The sequence below is a fragment of the Somniosus microcephalus genome, chromosome 34, assembly GCF_052327205.1.
Source record: "Somniosus microcephalus isolate GS21.2 chromosome 34, FLI_Smic_1.0, whole genome shotgun sequence".
NCBI lineage: Eukaryota > Metazoa > Chordata > Chondrichthyes > Squaliformes > Somniosidae > Somniosus > Somniosus microcephalus.
The window spans coordinates 25,200,113-25,211,547 of NC_141020.1; positions in this window are offsets into that span (position 1 = coordinate 25,200,113).

Sequence of the window (11,435 nt, forward strand, 5' to 3'; positions counted from 1 at the left end):
CTGTTATTGGTCAGTCCAATGTCTCTGATATTGGTCAGTCCAATGTCTCTGATATTGTTCAGTCCAATGTCTCTGATATTGGTCAGTCCAATGTCTCTGATATTCGTCAGTCCAATGAATCCGATATTGGTCAGTCCAATATCTCTTATATTGGTCAGTCCAGTGTCTCTGATATTGCTCAGGCCAATGTCTCTGATATTGGTCAGTCCAATTTCTCTGATATTGGTCAGTCCAATGTCTCTGATATTGCTCAGTCCAATGTCTCTGATATTGGTCTGTCCAATGTCTCTGATATTGGTCAGTCCAGTGTCTCTGATATTGGTAAGTGCAATGTCACTCATATTGCTCAGTCCAATGTCTCTGATATTGCTCAGTCCAATGTCTCTGATATTGGTCAGTCCAATGTCTCTGATATTGCTCAGTCCAATGTCTCTGATATTGTTCAGTTCAATGTCTCTGATATTGGTCAGTCCAATGTCTCTGATATTGGTCAGTCCAATGTCTCTGATATTGGTCAGTCCAATTTCTCTGATATTGGTCAGTCCAATGTCTCTGATATTGCTCAGTCCAATGTCTCTGATATTGCTCAGTCCAATGTCTCTGATATTGGTCAGTCCAATGTCTCTGATATTGGTCAGTCCAATGTCTCTGATATTGGTCAGTCCAATGTCTCTGATGTTGCTCAGTCCAATGTCTCTGATATTGGTCAGTCCAATGTCTCTGATATTGGTCAGTCCAATGTCCCTGATATTGGTCAGTCCAATGTCTCTGATATTGGTCAGTCCAATGCCCCTGATATTGGTCAGTCCAATGTCTCTGATATTGGTCAGTCCAATGTCTCTGATATTGGTCAGTCCAATGTCTCTGATATTGCCCAGTCCAGTGTCTCTGATATTGGTCAGTCCAGTATCTCTGATATTGGTCAGTCCAATGTCTCTGATATTGCTCAGTTCAATGTCTCTGATATTGGTCAGTGCAATGCCTCTGATATTGTTCAGTCCAATGTCTCTGATATTGGTCAGTCCAATGTCTCTGATATTGGTCAGTCCAATGTCTCTGATATTGGTCAGTCCAGTGTCTTTGATATTGGTCAGTCCAGTGTCTCTGATATTGCTCAGTCCAATGTCTCTGATATTGATCAATCCAATGTCTCTGATATTGCTCAGTCCAATGTCTCTGCGGCGGCAGGTAGCGAGAGCGGCGGACCTGTGGGAGACTCGGAGGCGGGGTACTTAAAGCGGCAGTGGTGCCAGGAGAGGCCTCAGAGCAGCGACAGCAGGTAGCGAGAGCGGCGGACCTGCGGGAGACTCGGCGGCGGGGTACTTAAAGCAGCAGCAGGGCCAGGAGAGGCCTCAGAGCAGCGGCGGCAGGTAGCGAGAGCGGCGGACCTGTGGGAGACTCGGCGGCGGGGGCGAGGTAATAAAAGCGGCAGCGGGACCAGGAGAGGCCTCAGAGCAGCGGCGGCAGGTAGCGAGAGCGGCGGACCTGTGGGAGACCCGGCGGCGGTGGCGAGGTAATAAATGCGGCAGTGGGGCCAGGAGAGGCCTCAGAGCAGCGGCGGCAGGTTGCGAGAGCGGCGGACCTGTGGGAGACTCGGCGGCGGCGTCGAGGTAATAAAAGCGGCAGCGGGGCCAGGAGAGGCCTCAGAGCAGCGGCGGCAGGTAGCGAGAGCGGCGGACCTGTGGGAGACTCGGCGGCGGCGGCGAGGTAATAAAAGCGGCAGCGGGGCCAGGAGAGGCATACCAAACTCCAGTCTGCGAGCTCAGAGGGTAGCAGAGAGGTAAAAAGTATTCGGGGTGTGACGTCACCAGGGAGCAGGTAAGTGATTGGTTGGTGAGTATTTCTCTCTTTTCAATACAAGCTTGAATTCTGTGGTGTTAAATTTCTAGGGTCTCTGTGTTGTAGTGGGGACAGTTGGTAAATAAAGCGCCCTAGCGTATACCTGTAACTGGGGTATTGAATACATTTTTAAATTAATTAAAGGAGTAAGTCATGGCAGGAGAGCTCAGCCCCATGTTCTGCTCCTCTTGCTCCATGTGGGAAGTCAGGGACGCTGCCAGTGTCCCTGGCGACCATGTGTGTGGGAAATGCATCCAGCTGCAGCTACTTGTAGACCGCATTGCGGCGCTCGAGCTGCGGGTGGATGAGTTTTGGAGCATGCGCGATGCTGAGAGGGTCGTGGATAGCACGTTTAGCGAGTTGTTCACGCCGCAGGGTAGGGCTGCACAGGCAGAAAGAACTTGGGTGACCATCAGGCGGAGCAACAGAGGCAGGCAGGAAGTGCAGGGGCCCCCTGCGGACATCCCCCTTTCAAACAGGTATACCAAGTTGGATACTGTTGAGGGGGATGACTCACCAGGGGAAGGCAGCAGCAGCCAGCTTCCTGGCACCAGGGACGCTTCTGCTGCTCAGAAAGGGAGGAAAAAGAGTGGGAGAGCAATAGTGGTAGGGGATTCTATCGTAAGGGAAACAGATAGGCGTTTCTGTGGCCGCAAACGTGACTCCAGGATGGTTTGTTGCCTCCCTGGGGCCAGGGTCATGGATGTCACTGAGCGGCTACAGGGCATTCTTCAGGGGGAGGGTGAGCAGGCAGAGGTCGTGGTCCACATTGGGACCAACGACATAGGTAGGAAGGGGGATGAGGTCCTGCATCAAGAATTTAGGGAGCTAGGTAGCAGATTAAAAAACAGGACCTCAAAGTTTGTAATCTCTGGATTACTCCCAGTGCCACGTGCTAGTGAGTATAGGAATAGGAGGATAGAACAGATGAATGCGTGGCTAAAGAGTTGGTGCAGGGTTTTAGTTTTAGTTTCCTGGAACACTGGGCCTGCTTCTGGGAAAGGTGGGACTTGTACAAGTCGGACGGGTTGCACCTGAACCAGAGCGGGACAAATATCCTTGCGGGGAGGTTTGCTAGCACTGTTGTGGGGGGTTTAAACTAACTTGGCAGGGGGATGGGATACAGAGGGGAGCTGAAATAGGGGGTGATGTGCTGCCAATTATAGAGAAAAAAACAAGTCAGCTTGGTAGACAGGGCAAATATACAAGGGCAAGGCTGGATGGCATCTATTTTAATGCAAGGAGTCTTGCAAATAAGGTGGATGAACTGAAGGTGTTGATAAACACATGGGAGTATGATATTGTTGCTATCACGGAGACATGGTTGAGGGAGGGGCAAGACTGGCAGCTCAATATTCCGGGGTACAGAATCTTCAGGCGAGACAGAGGGGGAGGTATAAGAGGAGGGGGTGTCGCAATATTAATTAAGGAGTCAATTACTGCAGTAAGGAGGGATGACATATTAGCAGGTTCCTCTAATGAGGCCATATGGGTGGAGCTTAAAAACAAAAAGGGGGCAAGCACTTTGCTGGGAGTGTACTATAGGCCTCCAAACAGTCAGGGGGAGATAGAGGAACAGATATGTAGGCAAATCTCAGAGAAATGTGCAAATAATAGGGTAATAATAATGGGGGATTTCAACTTCCCCAATATTAACTGGGATAGTCAGAGTGTGAAAGGCACAGAGGGTGTAGAATTCTTAAAGTGCATCCAGGAGAGCTTTTTGAGCCAGCATGTAGAAGGTCCTACAAGAGAGGGGGTGCTACTGGACCTAATTCTAGGGAATGTGGCCGGCCAAGTGGAAGAAGTGCTAGTAGGTGAGCACTTTGGTGACAGTGACCATAATATGGTGAGATTTAAGGTGGTCATGGAAAAGGACAGGGATGGGCCGGAAATAAAGGTTCTAAATTGGGGGAAGGCCGATTTTAATAGGATAAGGCAGGATCTGGCCAAAATGGACTGGGATCAGCTACTTGTAGGAAAATCCGCATCGGAGCAATGGGAGGCTTTCAGAAGGGAGATTGAGATCATACAATGGCAACATGTTCCCGTAAAGGTCAAGGGTGGTTCCAAAAACCACAGGGAACCTTGGATGTCAGGGGATATACGAGAATGGATTAGAAAAAAAAGGAGGGCTTTTGGCAGATACAAAAGGCTAAAGACGGAGGAAGCCCTAGAGGAGTACAAAAAGTGCAGGAGGATACTTAAAAAAGAAATTAGGAGATCAAGGAGGGGCCATGAAATAACACTGGCGAGCAAAATAAAGGAAAATCCTAAGATGTTTTATAAGTATATTAAGGGTAAGAGGATAACTAGGGAAAAAATAGGGCCCATTAGGGACAAAAGTGGCAATCTGTGTGTGGAGCCGGAAGATGTAGGAGGGGTTCTAAATGAATTTTTTGCATCTGTTTTCACTATGGAGAGGGACGATGTAGACATAGAAATAGGGCGGGGGGACTGTGATATGCTCGAACATATTAACATCGAGAGGGAGGAGGTATTGGCGGTTTTAGCAGGCCTAAAAATGGATAAATCCCCAGGCCCGGACGAAATGTATCCCAGGCTGCTGTGTGAGGCAAAGAAAGAGATTGCGGGGGCTCTAACACATATATTCAGAACCTCTCTGGCCACAGGGGATGTGCCAGAGGACTGGAGAACCGCTAATGTAGTACCATTATTCAAGAAGGGGTGTAGGGAAAAACCGGGGAACTACAGGCCAGTGAGCCTAACATCACTGGTAGGAAAATTGGAAAAAATTCTGAGGGACAAAATTAGTCTCCACTTGGAGAGGCAAGGATTAATCAGGGATAGTCAACATGGCTTTGTCAAGGGAAGATCATGTCTGACTAATTTGATTGAATTTTTTGAGGGGGTGACTAGGTGTGTGGATGAGGGTAACGCAGTGGATGTGGTATACATGGATTTCAGTAAGGCCTTCGATAAAGTCCCGCACAGGAGACTGGTCAAGAAGGTAAGAGCCCATGGAATCCAGGGTGCCTTGGCACATTGGATACAAAACTGGCTTAGTGGCAGAAGGCAGAGGGTGATGGTCGAAGGTTGTTTTTGTGAATGGAAGCCTGTGGCCAGTGGGGTACCACAGGGATCGGTGCTGGGTCCCTTGCTGTTTGTGGTCTACATTAATGACTTGGATATGAATGTAAAAGGTATGATCAGTAAGTTCGCGGATGATACAAAAATTGGTAGGGTGGTAAATAGCGAGGAGGGTAGCCTCAGTCTGCAGGACGATATAGATGGGTTGGTCAGATGGGCGGAACAGTGGCAAATGGAATTTAACCCGGAAAAGTGCGAGGTGATGCACTTTGGGGGGACAAACAAGGCAAGGGAATACACAATGAATGGTAAGACCCTAGGCAAGACGGAGGGTCAGAGGGATCTGGGTGTGCAAGTACACAGATCCCTGAAGGCGGCGGAACAGGTGGATAAGGTGGTAAAAAAGGCATATGGGATACTTGCCTTCATTAGCCGAGGCATAGAATATAAGAGCAAGGAGGTTATGATGGAGCTGTATAAAACACTGGTTAGGCCACAGCTGGAACACTGTGTGCAGTTCTGGTCGCCACACTACAGGAAGGATGTGATAGCTTTGGAGAGGGTGCAGAGGAGATTCACCAGGATGTTACCAGGGCTGGAGCGCTTCAGCTATGAAGAGAGACTGGGCAGATTGGGTTTGTTTTCCTTGGAGCAGAGGAGGCTGAGGGGGGACATGATTGAGGTGTACAAAATTATGAGGGGCATAGATAGGATGGATACTAAGGAGCTTTTTCCCTTAGTAGAAGGGTCAATAACTAGGGGGCATAGATTCAAGGTAAAGGGCGGGAGGTTTAGAGGGGATTTGAGAAAGAACTTTTTCACCCAGAGGGTGGTTGGAGTCTGGAACTCACTGCCTGAAAGGGTTGTGGAGGCTGGAACCCTCACAACATTCAAGAAGCATTTGGATGAGCACTTGAAATGCCATAGCATACAAGGCTATGGACCAAATGCTGGAATATGGGATTAGATTAGACAGGGCTTGATGGCCGGCGCGGACACGATGGGCCGAAGGGCCTCTATCCGTGCTGTATAACTCTATGACTCTATGACATTGGTCAGTCCAGTGTCTCTGATATTGGTCAGTCCAATGTCTCTGATATTGATCAGTCCAATGTCTCTGATATTGGTCAGTCCAATGTCTCTGATATTACTCAGTCCAATATCTCTGATGTTGGTCAGTCCAATGTCTCTGATATTGATCAGTCCAATGTCACTGATATTGGTCAGTTCAATGTCTCTGATATTGCTCAAGCGAATGTCTCTGATATTTGTCAGTCCAATGTCTCCGATATTGGTCAGTCCAATGTCTCTGATATTGCTCAGTCCAATATCTCTGATGTTGGTCAGTCCAATGTCTCTGATATTGGTCAGTCCAATGTCTCTGATATTGTTCAGTCCAATGTCACTCATATTGGTCAGTTCAATGTCTCTGATATTGCTCAGGCCAATGTCTCTGATATTCGTCAGTCCAATGTCTCCGATATTGGTCAGTCCAATATCTCTTATATTGGTCCGTCCAGTGTCTCTGATATTGCTCAGGCCAAAGTCTCTGATATTGGTCAGTCCAATTTCTCTGATATTGCTCAGTCCAATGTCTCTGATATTGGTCAGTCCAGTGTCTCTGATATTGGTCAGTCCAATGTCTCTGATATTGCTCAGTCCAATATCTCTGATATTGCTCAGTCGAATGTCTCTGATATTGGTCAGTACAATGTCTCTGATATTGATCCGTCCAGTGTCTCTGATATTGGTCAGTCCAATATCTCTGATATTGGTCAGTCCAGTGTCTCTGATATTGGTCAGTCCAATGTCTCTGATATTGGTCAATCCAATGTATCTGATATTGCTCAGTCCAATGTCTCTGATATTGGACAGTCCAATGTCTCTGATATTGCTCAGTCCAATGTCTCTGATATTGCTCAGTCCAATGTCTCTGATATTGGTCATTCCAATGTCTCTGATATTGGTCAGTCCAATGTCTCTGATATTGCTCAGTCCAATCTCTCTGATGTTGGTCAGTCCAATGACTCTGATATTGGTCAGTCCAATGTCTCTGATATTGGTCAGTTCAACGTCTCTGATATTTCTCAGGCCAATGTCTCTGATATTGGTCAGTCCAATGTCTCTGATATTGCTCAGTCCAATATCTCTGATGTCGGTCAGTCCAATGTCACTGATATTGGTCAGTCCAATGTCTCTGATATTGCTCAGTCCAATCTCTCTGATGTTGGTCAGTCCAATATCTGTGATATTGGTCAGTCCAATGTCTCTGATATTGGTCAGTTCAATGTCTCTGATATTGCTCAGGCCAATGTCTCTGATATTGGTCAGTCCAATGTCTCTGATATTGCTCAGTCCAATATCTCTGATGTCGGTCAGTCCAATGTCACTGATATTGGTCAGTCCAATGTCTCTGATATTGCTCAGCCCAATATCTCTGATGTTGGTCAGTCCAATGTCTCTGATATTGGTCAGTCCAATGTCACTGATATTGGTCCGCTCAATGTCTCTGATATTGGTCAGTCCAATGTCTCTGATATTGGTCAGTCCAATGTCTCTGATATTGCTCAGTCCAATATCTCTGATGTCGGTCAGTCCAATGTCTCTGATATTGGTCAGTCCAATGTCTCAGATATTGGTCAGTTCAATGTCTCTGATATTGCTCATGCCAATGTCTCTGATATTCGTCAGTCCAATGTCTCTGATATTGGTCAGTCCATTGTCTCTGATATTGCTCAGTCCAATGTCTCTGATATTGGTCAGTCCATTGTCTCTGATATTGCTCAGTCCAATATCTCTGATGTTCGTCAGTCCAATGTCTCTAATATTGCTCAGTCCAATGTCTTTGATATTGGTCAGTCCAATGTCTCTGATATTGGTCAGTCCAGTTTCTCTGATATTGGTCAGTCCAATGTCTCTGATATTGCTCAGTCCAATATCTCTGATGTTCGTCAGTCAAATGTCTCTGATATTGGTCAGTCCAATGTCTCTGATATTGGTCAGTCCAATGTAACTGATATTGGTCATTTCAATATCTCTGATATTGCCCTGGCCAATATCTCTGATATTGGTCAGTTCAATGTCTCTGATATTACTCAGTCCAATATCTCTGATGTTGGTCAGTCCAATGTCTCTGATATTGGTCAGTCCAATGTCTCTGATATTGATCAGTCCAATGTCACTGATATTGGTCAGTTCAATGTCTCTGATATTGCTCAGGCCAATGTCTCTGATATTCGTCAGTCCAATGTCTCCGATATTGGTCAGTCCAATGTCTCTGATATTGCTCAGTCCAATATCTCTGATGTTGGTCAGTCCAATGTCTCTGATATTGGTCAGTCCAATGTCTCTGATATTGGTCAGTCCAATGTCTCGGATATTCGTCAGTCCAATGTCTCCGATATTGGTCAGTCCAATATCTCTTATATTGGTCAGTCCAGTGTCTCTGATATTGCTCAGGCCAATGCCTCTGATATTGGTCAGTCCAATTTCTCTGATATTGGTCAGGCCAATGTCTCTGATATTGCTCAGTCCAATGTCTCTGATATTGGTCTGTCCAATGTCTCTGATATTGGTCAGTCCAGTGTCTCTGATATTGGTAAGTGCAATGTCACTAATATTGCTCAGTCCAATGTCTCTGATATTGCTCAGTCCAATGTCTCTGATATTGGTCAGTCCAATGTCTCTGATATTGCTCAGTCCAATGTCTCTGATATTGGTCAGTCCAATTTCTCTGATATTGCTCAGTCCAATGTCTCTGATATTGCTCAGTCCAATGTCTCTGATATTGCTCAGTCCAATATCTCTGATATTGGTCAGTCCAATGTCTCTGATATTGGTCAGTCCAATGTCTCTGATATTGCTCAGTCCAATGTCTCTGATGTTGCTCAGTCCAATGTCTCTGATATTGGTCAGTCCAATGTCTCTGATATTGGTCAGTCCAATGTCCCTGATATTGGTCAGTCCAATATCTCTGATATTGGTCAGTCCAATGCCCCTGATATTGGTCAGTCCAATGTCTCTGATATTGGTCAGTCCAATGTCTCTGATATTGGTCAGTCCAATGTCTCTGATATTGTTCAGTCCAGTGTCTCTGATATTGGTCAGTCCAGTATCTCTGATATTGGTCAGTCCAATGTCTCTGATATTGGTCAGTCCAATGCCTCTGATATTGGTCAGTCCAATGTCTCTGATATTGGTCAGTCCAATGTCTCTGATATTGGTCAGTCCAATGTCTCTGATATTGGTCAGTCCAATGTCTCTGATATTGGTCAGTCCAATGTCTCTGATATTGGTCAGTCCAGTGTCTTTGATATTGGTCAGTCCAGTGTCTCTGATATTGGTCAGTCCAGTGTCTCTGATATTGCTCAGTCCAATGTCTCTGATATTGATCAATCCAATGTCTCTGATATTGCTCAGTCCAATGTCTCTGCGGCGGCAGGTAGCGAGAGCGGCGGACCTGTGGGAGACTCGGCGGCGGGGTACTTAAAGCGGCAGCGAGGCCAGGATAGACCTCAGAGCAGCGACAGCAGGTAGCGAGAGCGGCGGACCTGCGGGAGACTCGGCGGCGGGGTACTTAAAGCAGCAGCAGGGCCAGGAGAGGCCTCAGAGCAGCGGCGGCAGGTAGCGAGAGCGGCGGACCTGTGGGAGACTCGGCGGCGGTGGCGAGGTAATAAAAGCGGCAGCGGGACCAGGAGAGGCCTCAGAGCAGCGGCGGCAGGTAGCGAGAGCGGCGGACCTGTGGGAGACTCGGCGGCGGTGGCGAGGTAATAAATGCGGCAGTGGGGCCAGGAGAGGCCTCAGAGCAGCGGCGGCAGGTAGCGAGAGCGGCGGACCTGTGGGAGACTCGGCGGCGGTGGCGAGGTAATAAAAGCGGCAGCGGGGCCAGGAGAGGCCTCAGAGCAGCGGCGGCAGGTAGCGAGAGCGGCGGACCTGCGGGAGACTCGGCGGCGGCGGCGGGGTACTTACAGCGGCAGCGGGGCCAGGAGAGACATACCAAACTCCAGTCTGCGAGCTCAGAGGGTAGCAGAGAGGTAAAAAGTATTCGGGGTGTGACGTCACCAGGGAGCAGGTAAGTGATTGGTTGGTGAGTATTTCTCTCTTTTCAATACAAGCTTGAATTCTGTGGTGTTAAATTTCTAGGGTCTCTGTGTTGTAGTGGGGACAGTTGGTAAATAAAGCGCCCTAGCGTATACCTGTAACTGGGGTATTGAATACATTTTTTAATTAATTAAAGGAGTAAGTCATGGCAGGAGAGCTCAGCCCCATGTTCTGCTCCTCTTGCTCCATGTGGGAGGTCAGGGACGCTGCCAGTGTCCCTGGCGACCATGTGTGCGGGAAATGCATCCAGCTGCAGCTACTTGTAGACCGCATTGCAGCGCTCGAGCTGCGGGTGGATGAGTTTTGGAGCATGCGCGATGCTGAGAGGGTCGTGGATAGCACGTTTAGCGAGTTGTTCACGCCGCAGGGTAGGGCTGCACAGGCAGAAAGAACTTGGGTGACCATCAGGCGGAGCAACAGAGGCAGGCAGGAAGTGCAGGGGCCCCCTGCGGACATCCCCCTTTCAAACAGGTATACCAAGTTGGATACTGTTGAGGGGGATGACTCACCAGGGGAAGGCAGCAGCAGCCAGCTTCCTGGCACCAGGGACGCTTCTGCTGCTCAGAAAGGGAGGAAAAAGAGTGGGAGAGCAATAGTGGTAGGGGATTCTATCGTAAGGGGAACAGATAGGCGTTTCTGTGGCCGCAAACGTGACTCCAGGATGGTTTGTTGCCTCCCTGGGGCCAGGGTCATGGATGTCACTGAGCGGCTACAGGGCATTCTTCAGGGGGAGGGTGAGCAGGCAGAGGTCGTGGTCCACATTGGGACCAACGACATAGGTAGGAAGGGGGATGAGGTCCTGCATCAAGAATTTAGGGAGCTAGGTAGCAGATTAAAAAACAGGACCTCAAAGTTTGTAATCTCTGGATTACTCCCAGTGCCACGTGCTAGTGAGTATAGGAATAGGAGGATAGAACAGATGAATGCGTGGCTAAAGAGTTGGTGCAGGAAGGAGGGTTTTAGTTTCCTGGATCACTGGGCCTGCTTCTGGGAAAGGTGGGACTTGTACAAGTCGGACGGGTTGCACCTGAACCAGAGCGGGGCAAATATCCTTGCGGGGAGGTTTGCTAGCACTGTTGGGGGGGGTTTAAACTAACTTGGCAGGGGGATGGGATACAGAGGGGAGCTGAAATAGGGGGTGATGTGCTGCCAATTATAGAGAAAAAAAAAGTCAGCTTGGTAGACAGGGCAAATATACAAGGGCAAGGCTGGATGGCATCTATTTTAATGCAAGGAGTCTTGCAAATAAGGTGGATGAACTGAAGGTGTTGATAAACACATGGGAGTATGATATTGTTGCTATCACGGAGACATGGTTGAGGGAGGGGCAAGACTGGCAGCTCAATATTCCGGGGTACAGAATCTTCAGGCGAGACAGAGGGGGAGGTATAAGAGGAGGGGGTGTCGCAATATTAATTAAGGAGTCAATTACTGCAGTAAGGAGG